Raw genomic sequence first — 27,071 nt, 5'->3', positions numbered from 1 at the left:
TGGCAACTTCGCAGGAGAGTCACTTTCAGCTCCTATGCCAGACAGTGGGAAATGAGCATGTTGCAGTAAGAGATCCCTCTCTCTGCTGGAGCTCAGGCTACTGAGGATGGTCATGCCCTGGACCCCCCGGCCATGAGGGTACAGGTTCTGCTGGGTGTGAGAGGAGACCCACCAGGGCTTGCTTAGAGGATAATATCTGCATAGAAGGGGATGACAGGGAGGTCTCCAAATTCCCTTTCCCACAGCATTTATCATTCTTGCTTCTTCTCCTTCACTGATCAGATCTTCACTGCTCAGAGCCTTTCCTCTTGGGAGCTGTTTCTCTCTGCCCTGTCTCTTTCCTGTCAGCACTCTGCAAACCACAGGAAAATGAAAGCACAGACTCAAACTGGGGTGCAGGGACACTGCTCTGAATTGCAGCCCTGGGCAGACCTGGGTGCACTCCCTGGCTTCACACCCCTGCAGCGTCCGGTGATGCCCTTTCCCTCTGACCACATAGCAATGAATCCCTGCCCTGAAGCACCACCTGCTCCAAACAGGAGAGGCTCGGAGAGCCACCCTGACAGACTCTTTCAGCTGTGGAAGGTGCCAGCTGCAGAAGAACCTACCAGGATCCACAGCAGCATTGCCCTGCAGCCAGAGACTTACTGTGTCAGGGGCTGTGAAGGTTTATCACTGCAGGGAGCTCTCAGCCATCCTCCCACTCCCAATTGTCTTCAACTTCTCAGTTAGAGAGAAAGATCCTGGCTCTGAATCTTACTGCTCTTTTAAGAGGAGCTGCTCCTGGACAGAGCAGTCTTTCTGCAGCACCTGACAGGTTGCCAAGGGCTACCGTGGTTACAGGAGCCAGGTGCAGTTCAGAAGCAGAGTCCCAGATGAAAGCGTGACTGTCTCTGTCCCCTGTGCACACTCAGCATGTTCCCAGGGTTCCAGGATTGACATCTCCTGAAAGGCAGCAGGGTCACATTAAAGGTCCATTGAAGCAGATTAAAATAATCAGCAACGGTCCTTCCTGAAAGAGTGGAGAGAGACTGAGTCCAGCCTTGCAGTTGGTCTCATCAGAGGACAGTTATCTAAGAGAGGTGGAAATGTCTCACTCTAGAAGGCACTGGTCCCATCTCTTAGGAAGACAGGACACCTAGACACAGAAAGAAGGGAGTTCATTTACCTGTGCTTCACAGACTGATTCAGAGGAGTTCATCAATACATCTAATGCCCATGGAGAAGCCCCTGGGGTGGAGTGGCATTCAGTTCCCTCCCGTGCACCCATAAACTCATAGGATGTGGGATTCCCCTTGCCCACATTTTTGGGTAAACAAAATGAGTGTCTGCATGGGAACTCCTTGTCGAAGCTCCCACTGGAATCAAAGGTGAAATAGGATGGGAGAAAGTTGTTCACACAGAAACACCTGGTGGCACTGGAAGAGACAGAGGTCATCCAAGACATGTGTCAGTGTCTGTCTGCCTGCTCTGATGCAGGAACTATGAGACATACATCTTTCCAGGGCATGAGCTGGGGGCCAAGTGGAGAATCTCCTTGGCCATCTGAAATGATGCTTGCTACCGACAACTGCAAGAGCTCCACTCACTCCAAAGCCAAGACACATACAGATCCCAACTCTGCAAATAGCTCCTCTAATTCAGTGCTCACACTTGATTTAATGCAATGACAAGAGGCCTGCAGGGCCATGCCAGATGCATGCGGTCTGCAGCACAACCACCATGTTTCCAGCAGGTCCAGCACAGGACCACCAGGAACATCATGCCCTTCTGGAGTGGTTGCTGGCAAACACTCCTGGGCACCTCGGATTTCCTACCTATCCCCAGACAACGGTTTCCATCACTGTCTTCAGGCAAAGTCGATTCCATTCACACCAAGCATGCTGCAAAGATGGAAGGCACATCACACCAAGGTCTCCACACTTATGCCTACACTCCCAAAGCCCAGTTGTTCTCCTGTCTCCGAACTCTTTCTGATTCCCACTGACATGAACAGGGACTGTGCTAATGATGCAGCCACAGTGTGACTGTATTGCAGGCTGTTCAGGCCCAGCGACTTTCTCAGTGGCACCTTCTCCTTTCTGGGGATCCAGGTCACTTCTGTCACAGACCCCAAGATACTGCAGAGTCACCTTGGGTACAAAACACCTTTACTGCCATGACTGCATGGCCCAGCTCTGTCTCTCTCTGGCCTTGGGTACTGTAGCATTTACTCTCTTAGTGGGAGCCTCATGTCAGCATTACATCCTCAGCTACCATCTACACCAGCATGTCTCTGCTCTGAAGCGGGGCCTTTGCATACACAGTGTCCTTGGCTCTGGGACCATATTTCACAGCGACAAGTCTGCACTCAGCCCTGGTGCCACAGCTGAGGTTCCACATCCCAAATATACACAAATACATAAAACACTGGCACATAAAGAGCTGGAAGTAGAGATGCACAACCTGTGACAGAACTGCTACATTTTGAAGTATCCTGAGGAAGCCTATGGATCACAGAGCCTGATTTGCTTGGGGAGACTTTAATCTCCCTGACTCTCACTGGGACAGCAGTGCAGCAGGTTCAAACTATCCAGGGGGATTCTGGAGGGTGTGGAGGACCACTTCCTAGCACAGCTAAGCCACACATATTAACAAGGGTGCCATTTTCCTGGCCCTGGAACCTGCCACCAGGGAAGAACTGATCAGGGAAGTGATGATCAGTGTCAGGCTAGTAAAGAGGAGAAGCAGACTCCAGACTCTGGTTATCAGAAGAGCAGACTTGGGCCTGCTGGGGGGACTGGTAGAGAGGTCCCATGGGAGGCACTTCTGAAGGACCAGGAGTGCTTGATAGTTGAGTCAGGAATTCTTTGCAAGAACACAAGTCTATGGCATTGGATGGGCTGCAGCTGAGAAAGCTGAGAGAGCTGGCAGTTATCTCACAAGGCCACTTTCTATCATCTTTGAAAGCTGTGAAGACTCGGGGAGGCCCCAATGACTGGAGAAAGGCAAAGTTATATCCATCTTCCAAAAAAGCCACAGGGACAACCTGGGGAAGTATAGGCTGCTCAGCCTCACTTTGATCAGGCAAGTATCATGCAATGAGTACTCTCTGATCACAATTCTGGGTCCATGAAGGAGAAGAGGGTGACTGGGAACAGTCCATACAGGCTTACCAAAGGTAAATCATGCCTCACCAACCTCATGGCCTTCCATGTTAAAAGAACTGTATTGGTGAACCGTCAGAGAGAAGTGAACATGAGTTAACTGGAGCTTAGGAAAGCTTCTGACACTTTCTCCCACAGTAGACTTGCCCACCAATTAGATTTTCATGGTCTGAATGGCCACATAATTGGATGATGAGGTTCAGAAGATACTGCCGAAAAGATAGTACTCTTCCTGAAGCGTTGAAGAGTAATGGAATATCAGAGGCTTCTTCCTGGGACCTGTCCTGTTTTAAACCTTCATGAATTACCTGGAGAGGATAACTTTCACCACGTTCGTAGATGACCCCAACCTGAGTGGGGAGCAGTCTTATACTTGAGGGCTGCCACTGAGAGGGCCCTAGACAGGTAAGAGGAAAGGGCTGCCAGGAATCTCATGAAATTCAGCAGACACAAGGGCCATGTCCCTGCACCTGGGACAAACCAAAATCCTGCAGAGATACAGGCTGGGGACTGAGTGTCATAGAGCAGCTCTGCAGAAAGGGACCTGAGGATTTTGGCAGAAAGAAGGCAAAATATGAGACAACCGTGTGCCCAGGCAGCAGAGAAGGCCAACAGCAGCCTGGGCTGTATGAACAGGAGCATGGCCAGGATGTCAAGCGAAGTGATTATCTCCTTCTCTTTGGAACCTTCTAGACAGAATGCGCAATATTACATCCATTTTTTTTTACATCCTCCCCCTCCCCGAACAAGGACCTCCCTGTACGAGGAGGTCATCAGGAAGACGAAGATAGTTTGTTCATGATGGTGTGTGGCAGGATAAAGAGAGACAACGGCTATAGGTTGAAGCCAGAGAGAAACAGGCTGAAGAGAAAGAAAACCTCTCTGCTGAGAGGATGTTCAAGCACTGGAATGCATTGCCCATCTTGTCTTGCTGGAGGCACCACAGGTCAGGGGGAGCCATCAACATACACATATTAAGACTGCCACAGGATAGCTTCAGTCTGGGGGGAGCTTGAGAAACTGAAGGATTCAGCCAGCAGAAACCTCATCAAATCTTACAAAGAGAAAGGGGCAAGTCCTGCACCTAGGAAATAAAAACCCTGTGCATCAGGATAGTTTGGGACCTGACCAGCTGAGGAGTGGTTTCATCCAAGAGAAGGCCTGAGTGTTACTAAGGGTGCCCTAGGAGCCATTGGTGCATGCTCCCTCCCTGAGAATAAGGCCAAAAGCCTGCAGGGCTGTCTTAGGATGAGCATGGCCACCCAGACAAGGGGAGTTATTATCCTCCTCAACTCAGCACGTGTGTGACCCCTTTGGGGGCTCTCAGGAGCTGTTCTTGGTTGTGGAAAGCAGCACAGAAGGGAAAGAGCTACAAACTACAGCTTGGAAAGTCCAGATTGGACAGTAGGCTGAAGAAATATCACTCCAAGGGTAGTGCTGTGGTGCAAAAGGTCACCCAGAGGAAGTCTGTGATCAGCCCATGGCTCTGTGTTTCAAGGAACAGCCAGCAAGGACAGGAAAACATCAGTAAGAGAGGGGAGAACCTGGAGTGATGGCAAGGTGGGGAAGCAGGCTGGGAGTCTACAGTCTCTAGGGACAGAGGCACAGGTGTGGGTCAGCACAGAATGGCCTGAGTTGGAAATGGCCAAGGGCCTTGGCAAGGCTGAAGGGCCTTGACAGAACTGAGGTCTGTGTCTCCCCGACTATGGCTGCTCTCTTTGCCACTGAGCCCCACCAGGAGACACCGGGGCCTCGTTGCCTCCTGGCACCCCCGGGAGCCCGGGAGGAGTCATGTGGTTGTCCTGCACTTGGTACTGCACACCCCCACCTGCACACTGCCTGCATAAAAAGTCCTGGGCAATGTGCGAGGGAAAGGATCTCCCTTCCCAGGGATTCGGGGTCTGGTGTCCATGCTTGGGCATTTTGCTTGATAAAATAAATCGAGGGTTGGGAATCAGGGCAGTCTGCACATCTCCTTTGCCTGCCTGTAGTCTGTGAACAATTTTTTCTGCTCTAATCAGCCCTCAGGGAGTCTTTGTGGATAATGGTCCTCAGTGGGACCCATTAACACTTGACAAAACTTGGGCTTCACTTCTGACTTCTACGGATGGAATATTTCTTCAGTCTCCTCTCAGGAGCTGAGTTTCATCAACTCAGCACCAAATGTACTGTGGGGCTCATTAAAATGCAAAATGCCCTGATGAACCATGTCTCTCACTATAATTTTCTTCATGTACTGTAGTCTAATTGGAGAGGTGTCAAGAGTGTAGCTGAAAGGTGGAGACTTCAATAATATACAAGTATTCCTACTTTTAAGGGTTTCTTTTAGGATTTTTATATTAGAGCTTTCAGAATAAATGACAGCAACATTCTCCAGATGAGATCCATCCAGAGTGTCTCCTAGGGAAGTCGGGACATGTAGGAAAAGCAGTGTCCTGGAGGTCAGACCCTGTCATGACAATCTTCCTCCCCATGTTCCCAACACAGCCAGTGCTCTCCTCAGACACCTGGGACTGACATCACTCTTGTCGAAAGCTAACCTTATTCCACTGTGGCCTGCAACTGAGTGTTACAGCTCATAGGTCCCAATTCCCTCCTGCTTTTCCTAGAAAACTAGCTACAAATCGACAGGGACTTTTCCTAATTACAAAAACATAAAAAAGAAGATAAAAAGATAGAGACAAAATATGACATAGTCTCATTACAAATAATTACACTCCTCAACACTATACTAAGTTACCTTCAATGATGTTCACCTTCCACAAGAGGTAGCCTCTCTAGAAATCTTTCGGACAGATCAGAAACGGTAGACACAATCAGAATTAACGACTTGGCTAAAGGGACAGATTACTGAAAGAAGGAATAAGCCTTAAACTCCCTGAAGGGCAGATCAGCAGCTCAGTATATTTATTAATCAAGAGTAAGAGAAGGAGGAAAACTTGAAAAAAGGGAAACTTAAAATGTCCAGTTAGGGTGCTGTAAATGTGATGATAGAAAATGTCAATTTAATCGGAGCATGTGGAAAAAGAAGAGAGAACAACACTTCTCCTACGGGTACAGGGCCATGCTTTAGGCTATGCTGATCTTGGGCCTCTAGGACCAGGGTGTATATCTCTCTGCAAAAGCCTTGATGCCCTAGAGAAAAGAGATTTTTCCTGGTTACTCTGAGCCACTCCTGCAGGACTCAGGCATGTGCAGGGAAACCCATCTCACCCACACAAAACCCACTGCTCTCCCCACAGACATTCCTGGACCCTCACAGCAGCAGCAGGAGAGGATACAGGGGCATGGCCATGTCCTAGACTAGCCTCCACCAGGCCTTCAGCTCCACAACGTGAAACATCTTTGAGTGAGCTCTCTAAAGCAACACTTCCCATGCCCCAGGTGCCTAGAGAAGTCTTTGAGCAGACATACAATAGACAAGGTGAAGAGCTAAGGGTGCAGGGCTGGGGCTCACAGCGTCAGCTAGGCAGCGCTAAGGGTTCAATAAGCAACCCAAAGAAGTAAAGGAGTCCTTCCTTTTGCAGTGACTTGGAAGCCCCATCTCTGACAGTATTCAAGAGGGATGGGGCCTCTCTTCTGCAAGAATAGCCCCAGGACAATGCAAAACTAGGACAATCAAGAAGGCTGGGTGTGGGGACATTCTCAAACTCCAGCAGCTGCAGAGCTGGGAGCTGGTCACCTCACAAACACCCGAATGAGCCAAAATGCAGGTCCGGAGGCACAGCACTGGCTTTCCAACTCTGCACCAGAGCCTGGACAGCAGCACTTAAGTGTGTGGGCATGTCCTCAGAAGCCCGGGGTCAAAAATGTGGGGGATTCAGGGAGCCAGGGCTGTACAGTCTCCCAAGATAGGCAGGGTGCTGGGGTTATGCAGGGTGTCAGGGGCTGTACCCGGGGAGAAGCACTGCCCCAAGGTGACATGGAAAAGCCCAAGGACCAAGAGAGCTCCAGAGATGAGAACTGCTTTCCCCAGGCTCAGCCAGAAGGAAAGCTGGACAAAATTCATGGAACAAGGGAACACTTCCTCCTATTTACTACCTGGTCTACCCTATGGCTTTGGAGTCTGGCAAGGAGCAGCATCCCAGGTAACGCTTTCTGGATGATGTGTATTAAGGGCACATTTGCTCTTTTGTGGCGTCTTGTCTCCATCTCAAGCACTACAGACCAGGAAATCTTACCGATTTTTTTTTAATCTGTTTTGGTGCTTCAGGGAGGAAGACTACATCCTGTCCCATACTGCTCTACCTCCTACTTCTACAAAGAGTGACCCACAGTAGTTATCATTTTTGAAGCTCACAAAAGTGACCCACAGGGGGAAAACGGTTTGCAAGCTCACTAAAAGCATCTCAGTGCCTGGTCACACTTTGTGCTGTCATGTGGATGCCATATGACTTTGATCCTGTCTTTGAAAGGTGTCAACCTCCAATCCAACCCCCAAGCCCCAGCTACATGCAGAGGTCTGCCCAGTGCAGAGACCTGTTGGTGCAGTTGCACAGACAGGACCTCTCTAGTGCCTCATTTTAAATGTTTCACAGCCTTTGGCAGCATCTGGAGATGTTCCTGAAAGGTTTATTGGAAATATTTGGAACTTAACTGGGGCGAGAGGAGATGACTATTTTCCAGAATATGATGGGAAATCTCGCTGCTCTCTCACTGGCTGTGCCATCTCCATGGGAATGACCTACTGAGTCCCCAAGTGACACGAGCTGAGGTCACAGTGGGATGTGGCACATCACAGGGAGGTCTCCCTGGTGCCACAGTGATGTCCTCACTTCCCTGCAAGGCCCGGGCACTGCTGGGCACTGCTCTCACGCTCCCCACTGCTGCCCTTCAGAGCTCTTCATGGCAAGCAGCAGGGACAGGAGGCAGCGGGAACATGTTGGGACCACTTGCTAACAGACAGAGGAGCAGGGACGTGTTGGAGAGGAGTTTTGGGTGACAAGAAAGGAAGAGCATCCTTCCTCCCTGCATAGAGAGGTGAGCTGAGGGCAAGGGACAAAGCCAGATGGAGGCTCCTGGACTTACACTATCAGCTTAGACTCCAGCTGTTTATTCCCAAGTCTCCTATAGCTCTGCACCAAGGGTAAGGGCTGCAGGGGCTGCTTCCTGACATGTCGCACAGAGACTGTTAACTGCAAAAATGGCTGTGGGCCCTGATCTGTGGGGTGACTGGACAGTGTGGGGGCTGCCACAAGAGCCCTGCCTGAGGGTCCTTCCTGGTTCAGGGGAGAATGTGGCAGCCAGGACTGCTGGATCCTGGGAACAGGGCTGCCCTGAGCCCCAAGGCTCCTGTGCTCCTGGGGCTCCTCAGCCCTTTGGATTTATCCTCTGGGGCCCAGCCCAGCCCTGCAGAGAGCAGCTGCTGAGCCCTGGGGCTGCCGTGGGGAGGGAGCCAGGGCAGAAGGGGCAAGAGGACATGGCCCTGCCCTGCCCTGGGGGCAGCAGCACACTGCCCATGGGCTCCAACACCCCGACCATGCCCAGGGCCCCCATCACCGGCACCATGGCTAGCACCAGCACAGGCCCCAGAGCTGCCCCCCACACCCAGCTCAACCCCAGGACGCAGGGCAGCAAGGAGCCCCACGGGGCCCTTGCGGCAGAGCCCAGCCCTGTGGGGCAGCGGCTGGGCCCCGGGGCCCCGCACTTCCCGGGCACTGTGGGGCTGGCCTGAGATGATGACTCTGGAGCAGCCTCCCCAGTGTGTCTGTGAAACAGAGGGAACAGTCTGGACTCCTCTCTTCTGCACACATCATGTCCTGGTGCCTTTCCCAGGAGACCTGCATTTGCCCCCACAAGCACACAGCTTTGTGCTCCCACACTGCCTGTTCACACACACCTGCTGCAAAATGGCAGCAATTTTCCTCTCCCATGACTTTTTGTGCTTGCGCCATGGATCACCAGGGTCTGGATGTGGCTCCTCTGGCTTGTCTCTTGAGGAGATGAAGCTCACACTTGTGACCTTTATGGCCAGCAGAGCTCCTTTCCTCGTCAGCTCCTCCATCACCTGTGTCAGGAGGTTGTTGTTAATGCACTCCAGAAATCTCCTGGATGGCTTGTGCCTTGCTGTGTTGTCCCTCCAGCCAGTATCAGGCTCAGTGAGCACCAGGGCTTGCACACATGAAGCTTCTTCCAGTTGTGTGAAGAAGGCCTCATCTGCTGCTCTTCCTGATCAGGTGTCTGTAGCTGAAACTCAGCTGCCATGGGGGAAGAGCGCTCTACTGGACCTGACTGTGATAAAGAAGCTACAACTGGTTATGGATATGATGGTCAGGAGCAGCCTTGCCTGCAATGATTGTGAGATAGCAGGAGAAGACTCTGGAGGTAGCAGCCCTGAAATGCCAGCAGAAAGGAGGCCCTTTTTCATACCAAGGTGATAACCAGCAGTTACAGCCTTCTACTCCTCACTGTGGGACATTCACTCACTGGAAGCTGTCCCTCCCAGATATGTGGGGCAGTTACACACTGGAGCTCCCCACCTCCCTGCCTCCATGCTTTTGGTATCTGCCATTAGGCATCGGGGTCTTTGAGAAATCCCATTCCCTGGTTTTGCTTGAATCTGCAGTTGATGTTTTTCCAAACATCTTCACTCTGAGCAGGGGGAGGTCCTGTCACAGTCTCTCCTTCCTCATGACACAATCAAAGCATATTGGAAACAGAGAGTGTCAGGAATCAGCATTTCCACCTGGGGCACAGTAGGATTTCTGGGACTTGTTACCACCCTGAGGTGGAATAAACTATTTTTTTTCTCTCTTTTCTCATGAGAGGGAAACATCTCAAAGGGTTACAGATCATTTCCCTCTTGCACAAGATGGGAGTTTCTGCTTTAGAACTTCACATACCAACTCTCCCCACTGCTTGGAGGCTTTCACTGCATTTCTCTGGGATGGATGCAAGCCCTTGAATCAATTGTGTCCTTTCCTCAGTGCAGCCTGGCTGTACTCCATGTGCAAGGGGCAAGTCCGTTGGACAGAGATCTGCTCAGCACAATGGGCTGTGGAGCTCAGCAGGGCTCTTCATCTGGCCCTGAGTATGTCCCCTCAACTTTCCCTTCAGCTTGATATCAGTGATGCAAAGAGTTTTTCAGCTGCTGCGGGAGATACCTAAACAGGATAGAGCTGAAGCTGGGCAGATCTAGGCACAACCCATGGGCAGCACTTACAAAATCACAGAATCACAGAATGGTTGAGGTTGGAAGGGACCTTTGGAGATCATCTAGTCCAACCTCCGAGCTCAAACAAGGTAACCTTGGCCACATTAGACAAGATCCCCTCCAGGCAGCTTCTGAGTATCTCCAGAAGAGACACCACAGTGTCTCTGGGCAACCTGTCCCAGTGCTCTGCCACCACCACAATAAAGAATTTTTTCCTCATTTTCTTTCCTCTGTTTGGGTTTGTGCCCACTGCTGCTTGTCCTGTTTCTTGGCACTGAAGAAATGAGTCCAGCCCCATCCTCTCTACACCCTCCCTTAATGTATTTGTAGACATTGATAAGATCCCCTCTCAGGCTTCTCTTCTCCAGGCTGAACAGGCCCAGCTCTCACAGCCGTTCCTCACAGGGCAGATGTTCCAGCCCTCTGATCATCTTTGACCCTATTCTGGACTCTCACCAGTAGTTCCATGTCACTCTTGTACTGGGAAGCCCAGAACTGGACACAGTACTCAAGATGTGGCCTTACCAAGGCTAAGTAGAGGAGCAGGATCATCACCCTCAACCTGCAGGCAACACTATTCCTAATGCACCCCAGGATACCTTTGGCCACAAGAGCACATTGCTGGTTCATGGTCAACTTCTTGTCGAGCCTAGGGGCTTCTGGATGCACTTTTATGCCCATATTGTCTCATCTGTATGAAAATCTGAACCATGGATAAATTAGCTCCCTTCTTATCTGCTTCTTCTTGTCTGCTTCTAGGTGTCCTGACTAGTTAGGACATGGGAATATGGATTTGCAGGATGTGATTTTTCCACGTCTTGTAGATTACCATCCTCTGATGAAACAAGTAACAATGTTGTAACTGGTCTCTCTGATTCTTTAGAGAGGGACCAAAGGTAATTATTTTGCTTTAGCTCAGTGAACGTTTCCCAGGAGGAGGGGAACACAAGGAACAGAGAATGTCACGTCTTCAGCTGGACCTCTGCTCCAGAGTGAGACCAGGCTCCCCTGCCCTGGGGTGCGGCCCTGGTGCTTTTTTCCTTGCTCATTACCCCCACTTTTTTTCCCCTCCCCCCATGCTCTTTTTTTTTGTTTTACTTTTTTGTTTTACATTCCATACTTTTTTTTTTCCAGGGGATTTGAGGGGGGTTCGGGGGGTGTTTCTTTTTTTTTTTTTTTTTTTGTTTCTTTGTCAATATTTTATTGATGTTTTCTCGATGTATGTTTGATTTTTCCCTCCCCTTATTTTTTGCCTTTTATCCTCATTTGTCTTGTTTTTCTCTGTTTTTTTGGTTTACTCTTTTTCCACCATTTTCCCCATTTTCCTTTTTTTCCTTTTCTTCCTCCCCACCCCCCACACCCCTCTGTATTTCTCCTTGCTCTTTTTCTATCTTTTTTGTTCTTTCACCGTTTTTTCCCACGCTCTGCCATTTTTTCCCAGTTTTGCCTCTAGATGTTTTGACCCTCCAGGATGTCTTGGTCCCCAAGTCTTAGGTCCTCAGCTTTTTGCCTTCCTCCTTGCCCCCTTTCCCTTTTGGTAGTGGGGCAACATTAGTGAACATTTTATGATAAAGTCTGAAGGAAATGCAAGAAGGCCTTCAAGTAGAGGCTCCAAGATCTCCATGTTTGAGATACTGTTACTTGAATTGAAAGCCTTGGCACTCTTTTGAAGAAGCCTGTATTAACAATTCTATACTAAATCTGTTTTTGTCTCTTCATGTGGGGAAAGGAAGCAGCTCCTCGTTAGTATAGTGGTGAGTATCCCCGCCTGTCACGCGGGAGACCGGGGTTCAATTCCCCGACGGGGAGGCTGTGGCAGCAGTTTTTCTTCTAGAGAGGGTAACCACAAAACGGGTTAGGTTGTCTCCAACCGGTGTATACAGCTGAGGATGTGCGTGTAGGACATCGCTATGGGGGACCCCCCTACACCCTTCCTGGGAAACCTGCAGGCATGACTATCTCTCTGAAATGCCCGTACACCAATGCATGCAGCATGGAGAATAAGCAGGAGGAAGTGGAGATCTGCATGTAGTCTCAGGGCCATGATCTCATTGCTATCACAGAGACATGGTGAGAGCTCGCATGACTGGAATGCTGCCACAGACGGCTATGTGCTTTTTCGGAAAGACAGGCCAGGAAGGCGAGGTGGTGGGGTTGCTCTTTATGTGAGAGAGCAACTGGAATGAATCAAGCTCTGTCTAGGGGTGGAGGAGGAAGCAGTCAAGAGCTTATGGGTGAGGTTTAAAGGCCAGGCTAACATGGGGACACTGTTGTGGGTGTCTGCTACAGGCCACTTGACTAGGAAGAGGAAGTCAATGAGTCCTTCAACAGACAGCTAGAAATAACGTCATAATTGCAGGCCCTGGTTTTCATGGGGGACTTCAACCACGCCGATATCTGCTGGAGGGACAACACAGCTAGGCACAAACAGTCCAGGAGGCTCCTGCAGAGCATTAATGATAACTTTATTATCGATTATGCTGTTATCACTCCAAACATAACAGTCTTCTGCAAACAGCTTTCATCTCCTGCCAAGACTCTCTCCAGGACATGGGACATCTCCACTCTGTCACCCTGAGGACAAACCACAAAAAGCAACAGCTGCTCTCACCTTTCCTTTATTACCATCAAGTCTGAGCTGTGAGCCTTTGCCCCGGAGCACCTACACAAGAACAGCAGGATGACACTTCCATGTCTAGGGCCAAGGTACAGAGATCAGCCCAAGGAGCAGCTTCACTGGAAAGGTTGTCTGACACTGTCAGATCAACTCAGCACAGCAACAGCCATCAACCTCATGCCAGAGCTCTGCTGTGCCAGCTAGTCTACAAACACAGTGTCCAAGGACCAGCAAGAAGAGATGTAAGCAGGATGCTTGCCACTTGCACACTCCTGTGGCATGGCTCCACTTGCAACCTTCCTTTGGCTCCAAAACCCAGAAAGAAAGGGAGCCCAAAACATAGGGAAGCTCTTGCTCTAACACCAAAGGTGGCCAAGGCACCCCAGCTCACAAGGCATGTGCAAATGATCAGCACAAGATCAGGCATAGAGCTGGGTCCTTGGGCAATGCGGCTCTTCTTAGAGGGCAGCATCCTGCTGTCTTTGGGCAGAGCAGGCTGCTGCTTTCCACCTCCACCCCCTCAGGAACCTCCACCTAGGGATGGAGGGATGGGGATTATGCTTAGTAATAAAAAAGTTACAGACACAATGTAGAAATATTTGAGAGTTCTGAGCACCTCCTGAGCCCCAAAGTTCCTTGCCTTTCCTTACTTGGACATGGAGCCCCCATGAAGGGAAAAAGGGTGCAGAGGCTTTGAGATGAGGCCCAAGCAAGGAGACAGCCCCAGGCTAGAGGTCTGCTGAAAGGCCAGCTCTCCATGCTGTGCAGGCTCTGCAGCACAAGCCAGGAACCCAAGAGCTCTGGTACTTCCTCGATTCAAGCTACAGAGGCTTTGGGGCACTCACACAGAGGCACTCAACAGATGCTGCCATTTATTATAAGGCTTTTCCACTCGTCCTATAGGGCATCACAACCTTCTAGGAAAAGGAAGGGAAGCAACAATATTTTCCGAGCCGGCTGCCAGTGACAACTTTTCTGGGATGCAGAATATGCATCACAGCAGAGGTACCAGGAAGTGAACCCATACCCCAAGTCACCCATGGAAGCCAGGCACATTTACAGAATTCTTTGACTCCATACATCTGATCTCATTTACTTGCAGCTGCTTTCACAGAAGGTTCACGATGCTTGCAAAGATGATGACAGATACAGGAACACACCCTGGCATCCTGCCTCTGTCCTCAGTGGCTCGAGGACTGCATTGGGAACCTACAGAGTGGAGTAATCTAGAAAGAAAGACAAAATCGGAGTGTTACTGTCAATTCTGCTGGCCTTATAGAGTCTCAACAGAGCATGTCTGCATACAGGGTCCCATCCGGGTTCTCCAATTCTGCAAAGGCACGAACACATAGGAGGGAGTCCAACACAGGAAACCAGGATGGTCAGGACTTGGAGTGTGATGTATAGAAGGAGAGCCATCCATCATCCTGAGAAGCCTGATGCCTTGTGAAGGGGTACCTCCCCTGCCTGCCTTCATCTGTGTAGGCACAAAGTGGAGAAATGGCTCTGACTCCTTTCCTTAACTACCTCTCGGAGGGATCGCAATGGATTAGGGTCCGAGATGGGAAGATGCAAGGAGGGCTCATATTCCACAGAAAGCCTTGAAGGAGTGAGAAGATCACTTTCTCCAGCAGAGCTGGTAAAACCCCAAAGACTCAGGAAGCGTGAAGACCTTCAGAATCTACAAGCCTGAACCTCAGATGACAGAAAACAACAAACTGCGAGCATCCCTGACCAGGATACTCCAAGGAGGGAACACTGTCACCAACACTCCTCACTCAGGTCTCCCAAAAGGACACTGTGAGGGCAGGCTGGGCATTGGGACCAGAGCACTGTTCTTCCAAGATACCTCCTCCCATGCTGAGTGCCAAAACACTGGGGACACCATCCAGCTCAACTACATGGTACCCCAGACTGTATCACACCACTACCCTCACAACTCTCAAAAGGTGGGCAGACAACACATGCATCAGCAATGCACAGCGCACAGCACCACCCATGGCAGCAGATAGAGCACCCTCAAGTGCCCCACAACACACAAAGCCCAAATCTCCAGCCCTTCCCTTCCCTTTTAGGCCTCCAAAGCTTGCAACAGGCACTTCTTCTGAACATTCACTCACAGCCCAGGCCTGGTCCTTTACCACCTCTAGGAAGCAGAGGTGAGCTCTCACAGGGGCTCATCAGGCCACCTCTTCCCCCTCGCTAATACCTCAGCTTCCCCGAGAATGAAATCTCTTTGAAAATGTGGCCCGTACCTGTTTGTAGGGTGACATTCCTTCTGTCTCCTCCAACAACCTCTGCACCCATTCTCCAGTGACTGCATACTTGGATAGAAAATCAGAGATTTCTAACATGTTATACTTCCAAATGTGTCATGAAAGCAGATGGACACCTGAAAGACAGTCAGAGCATTCAGACCTTGCAGGAACATCTCACAAGCTCCCTGCTCTTTTGACAGGGAGAATTGCTAAAGCATACATACAGTAGGAATAAGAGATTACTAACAGCACTGTGTATGTACACCAGCACTAGATTAATTTAGCAGCCTGAAAAGTCTAGCTGGACTCCCTAGCTGACTGGTAGTAGGCTACAAGCTTCTACTTAGCAACAAGTGGAAAGTCAAACCCCATGTCCACGTTCACCAGAGAACATCATCCAAATTCTAAATGTAGCAGTACTAACTGAGGATGACTGAGTGGAACAGAATTTGTGTCAGACGATGTGGAACATCCACTTCTGCTTGATTAACTAGTTGTCTTTTTGTATTGCTGTAGAGATCTGCAGGGGTCAATCCCTCCTCTGGGCTCACACAACTAACCCAGGAGTCACCTCACCACCACCATCCCAGCCATGCCTCTCTCCTGACCTGTCATCTGCTCAAAGAGAGGTGACCCCACAAGTGCATTTACCCCCCACCACATGCCTGCTGCTGGCCTATGGCCTTCAGAGACAGAAGCTTCCTCAAAGTAACTTCCCCAGCCATGAACCACTGCTGCCCAAACAGGGACTCTCACAAAAGAGACCTCACACTCAACACCCATCCCCAACTGTCTGCTGCTGGTCCGTCTGGGACTCAGAAAGACGGGACCTCACTGTCACCTGCACAGCCAGGTCTCTGGCACTGGCCTGGAAGCCTCTAAGACAGAAATGACCTCACTAGAACTTCCTCTAGGTCCTTCAGCTACTGACAAAGAATTGATGTGAAACTAGATCTTACCTCTCACAGACACCAGCAACCTCACCGCCTGAGCATGTGCTTGTTGCTGCCTGTACCTCCCTCTGCCTTCCCCCATGGTCGAGTGAGCTCCTGAGTGGCCTCCCTGATTCACCTCTTGGCCTTACAAGGGCCATAGTTCAGCAAAACACTCATTACATACCAGTTACTACAACCCAAAATGATTACTTTTTGCCCACGTAGTCTCTACATTTAGTCCATACAATTAGGAAGTGGAAAAAGGCCTGCAAATAATTATTAGCAACATTTCCTAACAGGAGCATTGCATGGGAGCAGTGATCACGATGCTGAAGACAGCAGGGCCTCATGTCCCAGCCAGACACAGAAGCTTTCCTGCAACTCAAAAGTCTAGTTCCTTCTCCAGCACTGAACAAACCCAGTAAATCCTCTACACACCAAGCACAACAAGCACTCCCCGATTTTACTCACTGATGATTTTTAGACATGGCGGGGGACTCAGGCCGGGCTATTTCTAATGATGAAACCAGCAGAGTCAGATTTCAGCAACTCTTCATCCTCACCTAAGACTATGGAAATAACAGAAGCAAAACAGCTCACACTTACAGAGGTCCTCTGCAAACACCCTTCAAGCTGCTGCTGGGGTCTCAGGTCCTGGGGCAAACTAAGAGGCATGGAGCAAAACAGCAGCTAGGACATGGTATGACATGCAGGACAGCCTCTCTCAGAGACACCCTGAAATGCAGTTTTCACAACAAAAGTGGCTGTTGGGAAGGGCACTTCGCGAGGACACCAGCAACCTGCTCACACTTTGCCCAGCAGCTCTGAAACGCAGCTCTGAGCAGCACCCGGGGGCTGCAGGGGCAGCATTAGCTCAGGGAAGTGCTTGAAAATACATTTCAGACCCACAACAGGGGCAAAGCTTCCTGCACCCAAACACCACTGAGCCACCCCAGCCCAGCTGCTCGGGGGCATGTCGGCACACCTGGCTCGCAGGTCAGTTCCCCTCGGTGACAAGGCACTGTGTCCCCTGGTCACAGCCCCACCAGCCCCTTCGAGAGCTCCTGCAGGAAAGCAGCCCCCTTGCCAGCACCACTGCCCCCACTCCAGTGTGAGGGCACCCACTGGCATGTGAACACACCAGCAGCCCCCACCAACCCTACTCACACCCGCTTTCACTCCCACTCCCTTCTCAACTCCTGCTTCTTGCACCTCTCTCTTCTCTTGACCTTTTCACACTGTGAAAAGTGTGAAGTGTCCCCTTATGGGCGGCAGCCCGGCACTGGGTGCCCAGGCAGTGCTGTGGATTCCAGCGGCCCCTCCACCCACAAGGCGATGGAGCTGGCCCCATGGAAGCCTTGGGGCTCAGGGCACCCCCAGCCCAGGGCCCAGAAGTTCTGGCTGTCACATCGTCCTATGAACCAAGTGGGACCCTCAGGCAGGGCTCTTGTTGCAGTCCCCAGCCCTGCCCGAAAACCTCCACAGTCCGGGACCCACAGCCGATTTTGCAGTTCACAGTCTCTGTAAAATTCATCAGAAAGGAACTCCTGAATCCCTCACCATTGGTGGAGAGCTGCAGGAGCCTTCGGGATGAGGAACTGGACTCCCAGCTCAAGGTGTCAGGCCAGGAGCCTCAATCTGGCTTGCTGCCTTGCCCTCGGCTCACCTCTCCATCCGAGGAGGAAGGATGCTCTTCCCATCTTGTCACTCAAAACTCCTCTCCAACATGTCCCTGCTCCTCTGCCTCTTTGTGAGTGGCCCCGATGTGGCCTCACTGCCTCTCATCCCTTCTCCTTGTCATGGTGCAGCTCCAAATGGCAGTGGTGGGAAGTATGAGAGCAGTGCCTAGCAGGGCCTGGTACTCACAGGGAAGTGAGGACACTGCTGTGGCACCAGGGAGACCTTGCTGTGATGTGTCACATCCCGCTGTGACATCAGCTCATGTCATCTGTGGGCTCAGTAGGTCACCGTCATGGAGATGGCACAGCCAGGGAGAGAGCAGAGACATTTCCCCACATGTTCTGAAGAACAGTCACCTCCCCCCACATCTGTTAAATTACAAAAATTTCTGACAAATCCTTCAGGAACATTTCCAGATGGTGTCAAAGGCAGTGAAATATTTAAAACGAGGCACTGGAGAGGTCACTTCTGTGCCCCTGCAGCGACAAGTCTCTGCACTGGACAGACCTGTGTGGAAAGCTGGGATCTGAGGGTATGTTTGGGGGTTGACGTTTTGTCAAGGACAGGATTAATGTGGGATCCAACAGCACAGAGATTGGCCACGGTGAGCTTCAAAACTGATAACTACTCTGGTTCACTCTTTTTGTAGAAATAGAATGCAGGACAGTATAGGGCAGAAGGCAGCCTTCCTCCCCGAGGCACCAAACCAAGTTGTTTTAAAAGTCCTCAGCAAGGTTTCTTGGTCTGCAGGGCTTGAGATGGAGATGAGATGTCAGAAAAGAGCAAACGTGCTCTTAATAGACACCATCCAGAGGGCTTTACCTGGGAACCTGGTCCATGCCAGTCTCCAAAGCCATAGGGGAGACCAGGTAGCAAATCTGGGGAACATTTCCTCTTTTCCATGAATTTTGTCCAGCTTCCCTTCTGCCTGAGCCTGGGGAAAGCAGTTCTCATCTCTGGAGCTTGGTTGGTCCTTGGGCTTTTCAATACCACCTGGAGGCAGCGCTTGTCCCCTGGGTTCAGTGCCTGGCACCCTGGATCCCGCCAGTGCCCTGTGTCTCCTGGAGGACAGTACAGTCCTGGCACCCTGTATCCCCCCCAGCACCTGGCTATCTTGGGTGGCTGTACAGCCCGGGCTCCCTGAATCCCACACATTTTTGACTCGGGCTTCTGAGGACATACCCACACACTGCAACGCTGCTGTCCAGGCCCCGGTGCAGAGCTAGTAAGGCAGTGTAATGCCTCAGGACTGGCATTTTGCCTCTTTTATAAGTTTCTGAGGTGACCAACTCCCACCTCTGCAGCTGCTGCAGTTTGAGAACATCCTTACAACCAACATTCATTTCTTCCTCATCTTTGTACAGTCCTGGGGCAATTCTTGCAGAAGGGAGGATGCACCCCTCTTGAATACTGTCAGAGATGGGGCTTTCCAAGGCACTACAACGGAAGGACTTGGTTACTTCTTTGGATTGCCTATTCCGCCCTTGGAACTGCCAATCTGATGTTGTGAGCTCCAGCCCTGCATCCTTAGGTCTCTATCTTGTCTATTGTGTGTCTACCCAAAGTCTTCTCTAGGCACCAGGGGAACGGAAAGTGTTGGTTTAGAGTTCACTTGAAGTTATGTCATGTTTTGGGGCTGAAGGCCTCCTGGGGGCTAGTCCATACCCCCACATGACATCCTGCTGCTGGCCTGAGGGTTCAGAAGGGTCTCTAGGGAGAGCAGTGGGTTTGATGTGGGTGAGATGGGTTTCCCTCCACATACCCAAGAACTTCAGGTGTTGCTTAGAGCACCTAAGAAAAATCCCTCTTCTCTAGGGCCTCACCTCAAGGCTCTTCCAGACTTTTGTACAGAAACACAGTCCGGTGCAAGATGCTCAAGAGCAGCACAGTCCTCGGCATGGCCTGGGACCCCCAGGAGCTGGGGGCTCTCTCTTCTATTTCCACATATCCTGATTAAACAGACAATGTCTAAGATCACCTTTATAGCACCCTAGCTGGACATTTTAAGTTTCCCTTTTTTGCAGTTCTCCTCCTCCTCTTACTCTTGGTTCATTCAGATATTGAGCTGCTGCTCTGCACTTCAGGGAGTTTAAGGCTTGCTCCATCTTTTAGTGGTCTGTCCCTTCAGCCAAGTCCTTAATTCTGTTTCTATGTACTGTTTCCCGTCTATAAAAAAACCTCTAGTGACTCTATCTCTTGTGGAAGCGGGAGGTCATTGGAGGCAGCTTGCACTTAGTATACTGTGAGCAGTGTAATTACTTTCAATGAAACTATGTCATGATTTAATTTATTTTTGTTTGTTTTGCAAATAAAAACCTCTGTGTTGGTTTGCAGCCAGTTCTCTAGGTAAAGCAGGAGGGAATTGGGACCTATGAGCTGTAACACTCAGTTGCAGACTTGAGTGGAATAAGGTTAATGTTTACCAAGAGTGATGTCAGTCCCACAAGGCTGATGAAAGCAATGGCCGGGCTGGGGAGATGGGGAGGAAGATTGTCCTCACAGGGTCTGACCTCCAGGACACTGCTTTTCCTGACTTGTGTCCTGTCTTCATTAGGAGACACTCTGGATGGATCTCACCCGCGGAATGTTGCTGTCATTTATTCTGAAAACTGGAAATTAATAATCCTAAAAAAACCCTTAAATACAGGAATACTTGCATATTATTGAAGTCCCTATGCTTCAGCTGTACTCTTGACACCTCTCCAATTAGCCTAAAAGACTTGAAGAAAATTATAGTGAGGGACAAATTTCATCAGGCCTTTCTGCATTTTAATGAGCCCCATGGTCCATGTGGTGCTGAATCCTCCAACCTCAGCTCCTGAGAAGAGACTAAAGAAAATATTCCAGCAGTAGAAGTCAGAAGCAAAGTCCAAGTTTTGTCAGGTGTTAATGGTTGCAACTGGTGAGGCCAGAAATGGGCATAAGATCAGCAAAAAGGGGCATACTTTCTTCTACTCAGCATGAAGTCAGCTAAAACTGCACATCTAGACACGAAATTTTATTTGAACATGAGTCAAACTCCATGCCCATAAATAGTGCTGCAGCCTACAGCCCATTTACCTCTCCTGCATGGCAGCTGGCTGCAGAGTGGTGATTCTCCCTTTGAGTTGGGATGCCTCTCAAGGTTACTCCTCGAGGTCAAGAGGTTCCTTATCCATGACAGATCCTTGTTAAGTGGCTAATAGCATGCTGAAACTTTGCAAACTTTGCTCAGTTGTATCTCTGATTGTGCTTGTAATCCTTTGGATATAAACCACTGACCAAGTCTGAGACTGATATTGGATCTGGTTGCACCCAGACTGCTCTGCGGAGGAGCTTGGAAAGCAAAGGGGTTCCACTCTGAACCAACGGTTTTCTTGATGATTTCATCTGTCCCTCTCCTCTCTGCAATAAATATTGAATCCTGTAAAACCAGTCTTATTTACCATTAAAGTTGGTTAAATCACTGTCTTATATTAGTAAAACTTATCGCTGCATCTCTCTTACAAGTGAAATGCATCTCTGCTTTATGGCACCTGAGAAGCCCAGGGTCAGAACTATGGGAGATCCAGGCTGTACAGGATTGTACAGCCCTCGAGGAGAGCCAGGGTGCTGGGGAGCTGTACCCAAAGGTGTAGCACTGCCCAAGGTGATGCTGGAAAGCACAAGGAGCAAGAGAGGCCCAGAGATGTGAAATGGCTTTCCCCAGGCTCAGTGAGAAGGAAAGCTGGGCAAAAATAACGAGAAAGGGGAAAACTCCACATTTGCTACCTGGAGTGTATGCTGGGTATCGAGCATGGGAGGGACCAGGGTCCCAGATAATGCCCTCCAGATGGCTGCTGTTAAGGGCACCTCTACTCCTTTCTGGAATATCAACAATACCTTAAGCACTGCGGACTGAGAAAACTTAATGAAGACTTGTAATACCAAAGAGCCTGCTTTGGTACCTCAAGGGGGAAGGCTAGGTCCTGTCCCATATTGTCCTACATTCTACTTCTACAAAAAGAGCAACCCACAGTAGAAACCAGTTTTGAGGCTCACCAAAGCATCTCAGCCCAAGGCCAGGCTCTGTGCTGTTCCATCCCAACTGACTTTGCAAAATGTACCCACCCCAAAAGAAAAAAAAAAAAAAAAACAGCCCCCACATACCACATTCCTGAACAGGTCTGCCCAGTGCTGAGATCTGTCAGAGCAGGGGCACAGAAGTGACCTCTCCAGGGCCTCATTTGGGTTGTCATCTGTGGAACAGAGTCTAGTTGGCGGCCCATGTCTAGTGGAGTTCCCAAGAGATCAGTACTGGGCCCCATCCTGTTCAACTTCTTCATCAATGACCTGGATCAGGGAATGAAGTGCCTCCTCAGTAAGTTTGCCAATGATACCAAGCTGAGAGGAGTGGTTGATACACTAGAGGGCTGTGCTGCCATTCAGAGAGACCTGGACAGCCTGGAGAGCTGGGCAGAGAGGAACCTCCTGAGGTTCAACAAGGTCAAGTGCAGAGTCTTGCACCTAGGGAGGAATGATCTCAGGCACCAGTACAAGCTGGGGGCTGACCTTCTGGAGAGCAGCTCTGCAGAGAAGGACCTGGGAGTGCTCGTGGATGACACACTGACCATGAGCCAGAAACGTACCCTTGTGGCCAGGAAGGCCAATGGTCTCCTGAGGTATATTGGGAAGAGTGTTGCCAGCAGGTCGAGGGAGGTGATCCTGCCACTCTACTCAGCCCTGGTGAGGCCACATCTCAAGTACTGTGTCCAGTTCTGGGCTTCCCAGTGCAAGGGAGACATGGAGCTACTGGAGAGAGTCCAGCGTAGGGCTACAAAGATCATCAGGGGGCTGGAGCACCTGCCTGTGAGAAACGGCTGCGAGAGCTGGACCTGTTTACCCTGAGGAAGAGAAGACTGAGAGGGGATATTATCAATGCCTATAAGTACCTGAAGAGAGGGTGTCAAGGGGACGGGGACAAACTCTTTTCAGTTGTCCCATGTGACAGGACAAGAGGCAATGGGCATAAACTGAACCACAGGTAGTTCCACTTGAATGTGAGGAGGATTTTCTTCACTGTGAGAGTGACAGAGCACTGGAACAGATTGCCCAGAGAGGTTGTGAAGTATCCTTCTCTGGAGATAGTCAAAACCTGCCTGGATGCAACCCTGTCTAACATGTTGTAGGTGACCCTGCTTGAGCAGGGAGGTTGGACTAGGTGATCTCCAGAGATCCCTTCCAACCTCAGCCACTCTGTGATTCAGTGATTCTGTTTGGAGGCTATTTTTGGACATTGCCAAGGCCTGGCATCCCCTCCCGCTCCTGGCGTGAGGTTCCAGGAAGGTCGCTGGGAGAGCAGTGTGTTTAGCCTTTGCCCTGGAAATCAGGTGTGAGCTCCCTCTTTAGCCAAGCTTGACTCCAGAGATGTCCACTGACTTTACAAACTGATCATATGGAGCATTCTTGTGCTTGATAGGTACTTAATTACTGTCAGCCTTTCTGGGCTCTTCTACCCTTCAGAGATGCCTCCCTTGTCCATCCCATGGAAGAGCTCTGTACATCCAAGCTATCCCATCTCACAAAGGGCATCCCTCTCCTCATCTTCCCTGGTGGCCTCTCCTGAAGAACTTGCACCCTGCCTGTGAAGGACTCCAGTAATGTGATTGATCCCACTACATCTCAGGGATTCTAACCATGTGGCACTCCTGTGGCAGCTTGTGCATCTCCATTTGCTCCTGGCTGCACCCCAGGCTGCATATGCTTGTCTATATCTGGGCTACAGAGCATCTGTACAGAGCTGACTAAAGATTTGTCCCAGGAAACATGTCACCAAGGACCATATGTATGGAAAGGCTTTGATTGCAAGTGGTGACATTACGGCATGGATAGCAGGTGGCAATGTAATGGTGAAAGGAGGTTCCCACTAAGAGACCCTACAGTGCCCAAGGCCAGGGAGAAACGGAGCTGGGCTGTGCAGTACTGGCAGGGGAGGGATTGGCTGCCTGAGCTGACTCTGCAGCACCTTGGTGCCTGTGACAGACTTGAACCAATCTCCAGGCAGGACAAGGCGCCACTGTAGAAGTCCCTGAGCCCTGATCTGAAAATACAGAGACTCGAGTGGAGACCTCGGTGTGATGTGCCTCCCATTTGTGGAGCACGCTTAGATGTAGACAGTAGAGACTACCTAAAGGCAGTGGTGGGATTCAGTTGTTTGAGCACAGGTGGGAAACCCAAGATGCCCTGGGGCACTTGCCTGCAAAATCTCCCAAGGAGCATAATTCTCCTGTAGGTCTCATACTGTAACTACTAGAGACACGTAGTTTTGCTGGGCACCCCAGGCATCCAACATGGTCCTGCCAGCCTATTTCTATGTCATTAAATCAGGTGTCTGCACTGAATTACGTGAGCTGTTTGTGTTTGTAATATTGGGATCATCATGTGTCTGAGCTTCAGAGTGAGTGGAACACTACTTGTAGAAGGCATCTACTGTCATTTGAGCTGGTCAAGGAAATTCCCCTCCTGGCCCCTAGCTGATGCTCCATAAGGAAGTGGGTCTCCGAGTTGCTCCATCAGAGCAAACAGACAGTGACATGTGCCTGGGACCACCTCTGACTCCTCCAGTGTCACCAGGTGTTTGCATGTGAGCAGCTGACTCCCACCCTCCATCTCCAGTGATTATAATAGAGCTTAGGCAACATGCACCCACGCAGACATCCCTGTTGTGCACTGCTTCAGCTTGGGCAAGGAGAATCCCACCTCCTGTGTGTTTATGGACTTTACAGTAGGGAGCTCTATTCTACTCCAGCCCAGGGCCTTCTAAATGGGCATACAATGCCCAGATTCTGTCATCTGAATGAGAACCTGAAGCATGTCAATGCTCATGTCAAAGGGTTCCCTTCTTGTTTGCTTCTAGGTGTCCTGCCTACTTAAGACATGGGAATATGGATATCTGGGGTGTGTCGTTTCCTCCTCTTGTAGATAACCATCCTCTGATGTAACAATTGACAAAGCCATAACTGGTCTCTCTGTGTTGTTTAGAGAGGGACCAAAGGTGATTATTTTGCTTTACCTCCGTGAACATTTCCCAGGGGGAGGGAGCACAAGGGACGGAGAAAGTCATGCCTTCAGCTGGACCTCTGCTCCTGAGTGGGGCCAGGCTCCTAGGATGGAGGGAGCTCGTGGAACCTGGCAGCACAGCTCTGTGCAGCATTAGATCCTCTGCAAAGCGCAGTAGGGCTCCGGGCACTGCCTGCTGCTGCTGCTATGAGATGAGACATGACAGAGAGAAGTGAACGGCTATGTGGAGTGTGAGGACAGAGGAGAGCTCCTTATGGGGGAAATCTTCACAGCCCTTGACACGGTAAGTCTCTGGCTGCAGGGCAATGCTATGGAGGCTCCTGGAGGTGTCTTCTAAAGCTATTGCATCCCATGACTCATAGATTTTTTTAAGGATCACTGTGCTTTGTAGAGGAGGGCAAGATGCTTCAGAGCAGGGATCCCCTGCCACACTGCCACAGCACAGGGCACACTGCTACTTTCTCCCAAGGATGGCTGCAGGACTGTGAAGCTGGGATATGCACCCAGATGTGCCCAGCGCTGTGATTCACAGCAGTGTCCCTGCACTGCAGAGGAAGGAAAAGAAAAGGCTACAGAAAAGGGAAGGAGATTTCCTTCCATGGCTTTCAGTTTCCTAATTTTGACAGGAAGAAAAAGGGAAAGTGTTTGCTCTTTTGGCAAGGAACTGGGATTCACAAGTCTTCAATCTCAGAGATCAACAGGTCTGTGAGAAAGATCATCAAAGCCCTTCATCTACACTGCCCCCTGCATCAGCACCAGCTGTACCTCTATGGACTTATCAGAGCTTTTGTGACCTACTCCTTAGGACCTGCTTGCACAGAGACCCCTTGGACAGTGCCCAGTCCGGGGAGGTTTCTGTAGGGCAGAACTGAGCACACACAGGGTGGGACAGGGTCTGTGTCTGTGTGCACTGACAGGGAAAATATGTTGGGACAGAGGAAGCTGCAGGCAGCAGGAACAGCCACAGGCAATGGAGATGGGCAGAGAATGGGAGGGAACTGCAAACAGAATCATCACAGGAGGATGGACTTGAGCGAGTCATATTCAGTCCCTCTGATACAGACATTTTCTTTTGAACAAACCTCCAATGTCTCTTCTCCCACTCAGAAGAGCTTCTCCCCTGACAGCCATGCTGTTGCTCCTTGTTTCCCCTCCATGCTGCTCCTCTTCTTGCTTTTCTGCTTTCTGGGGTTGGGAGTTTTCATCTGCAGTTCAAACATTGATGCTGCAAGTCAGGAACAGAGGGTTCTGCATGGAAATGAGGTTGCCCCAGCTGCCTGCTAACCTGCAGAGCTCCAGAAAATGGAGTCTATGGGGCTAACTCTCCCTTAAGGAGAGCCCATCTCCAGTACTAACAGTCCTTTGACTGTTTCCCCGTGGTGTCCTGCCAGGCTATGAGCTGTCCTCCAGAAAGGCTGTGCTGTCTCATAGCACTGCTGTGATATCTGAGAGACAAATGAAGAAGGTTCAGAAATACTGGGAGTATGGAGATGGTGGTGGGAGGCTGTACGGACATCTGAAAAGAGTCCAGTGCATCCTTGGCTAGAAGGGGAGTATGGAGAGCTCCCTCAGGTGCCTGGAGAAAGGGAGGGAAGTCTGGAAACCTGCACTTTGAAAGGGGACTCCTCTGCTCTCAGCAGGGACTGGTTGCTTTTTAGACTAACATCATCCTCCAGCTCAAACGGGCAGGAGCGCAGGAGGGCTGGGAATGAGACTAACAGACAGACAAGATGCCCCACTCTGCACCAAGTGCCACTGGATGCTTTCCTCTGGGGACTCACAGTAGAAATGCCAAGGATTTCTGCTCTTAAAGAGCACTCCCCAGGGGTGACAGGGGCATCTCAGAGAAAATAAAGAATATTAAAAAAAACTCCCAAAACTCAGTTCTGTAACACTTAGTCTATAGAATTGGGAGCAAATATGCCAAAAAGCCCTTCCACAAGATGAGTGGATTTCACTGGACAGAAACTGTGAGTGTCAGAGCGAGTCACCTCCGTGCCCTTGTACCCCTACCTGTAGAGCAGGACAGACTCTTCTGGAGCCCAAGGGAGGAAGTCCAAGCTCCTCATGACACAGTCAACCAGCACAAATCAGAGCTCCAGCAAGGGAACTGCACAAAGGACATCCCAATAAAGAAGCAATGAGGGATTTTTAATAAGAAATGAAGTATTTTGTTAATTTATGTATTTTCCTTTAAAAGTCTCTCCTAACTTCTCCCTGTCTTTTCCTCCTTGGCCAGACCCC

The 27,071-nt window shown here is 50.3% G+C and overlaps 1 non-coding gene across 1 annotated transcript; it reads left to right on the top strand.

The window, feature by feature from the left end:
* Nucleotides 1–12,036: 12,036 nt before the first annotated feature.
* On the top strand, nucleotides 12,037–12,108 carry TRNAD-GUC (transfer RNA aspartic acid (anticodon GUC)). Its single transcript has one exon. It is a non-coding gene; the product is annotated as a tRNA-Asp (tRNA).
* The last annotated feature ends 14,963 nt before the right edge of the window (nucleotides 12,109–27,071 follow it).

This window comes from Rhea pennata, unplaced genomic scaffold (genome assembly GCF_028389875.1).
Source record: "Rhea pennata isolate bPtePen1 unplaced genomic scaffold, bPtePen1.pri scaffold_51, whole genome shotgun sequence".
NCBI classification, from domain to species: domain Eukaryota; kingdom Metazoa; phylum Chordata; class Aves; order Rheiformes; family Rheidae; genus Rhea; species Rhea pennata.
Note: the sequence above shows the minus strand (reverse complement) of the source record. Positions and strands in the feature narration are given on the sequence as shown.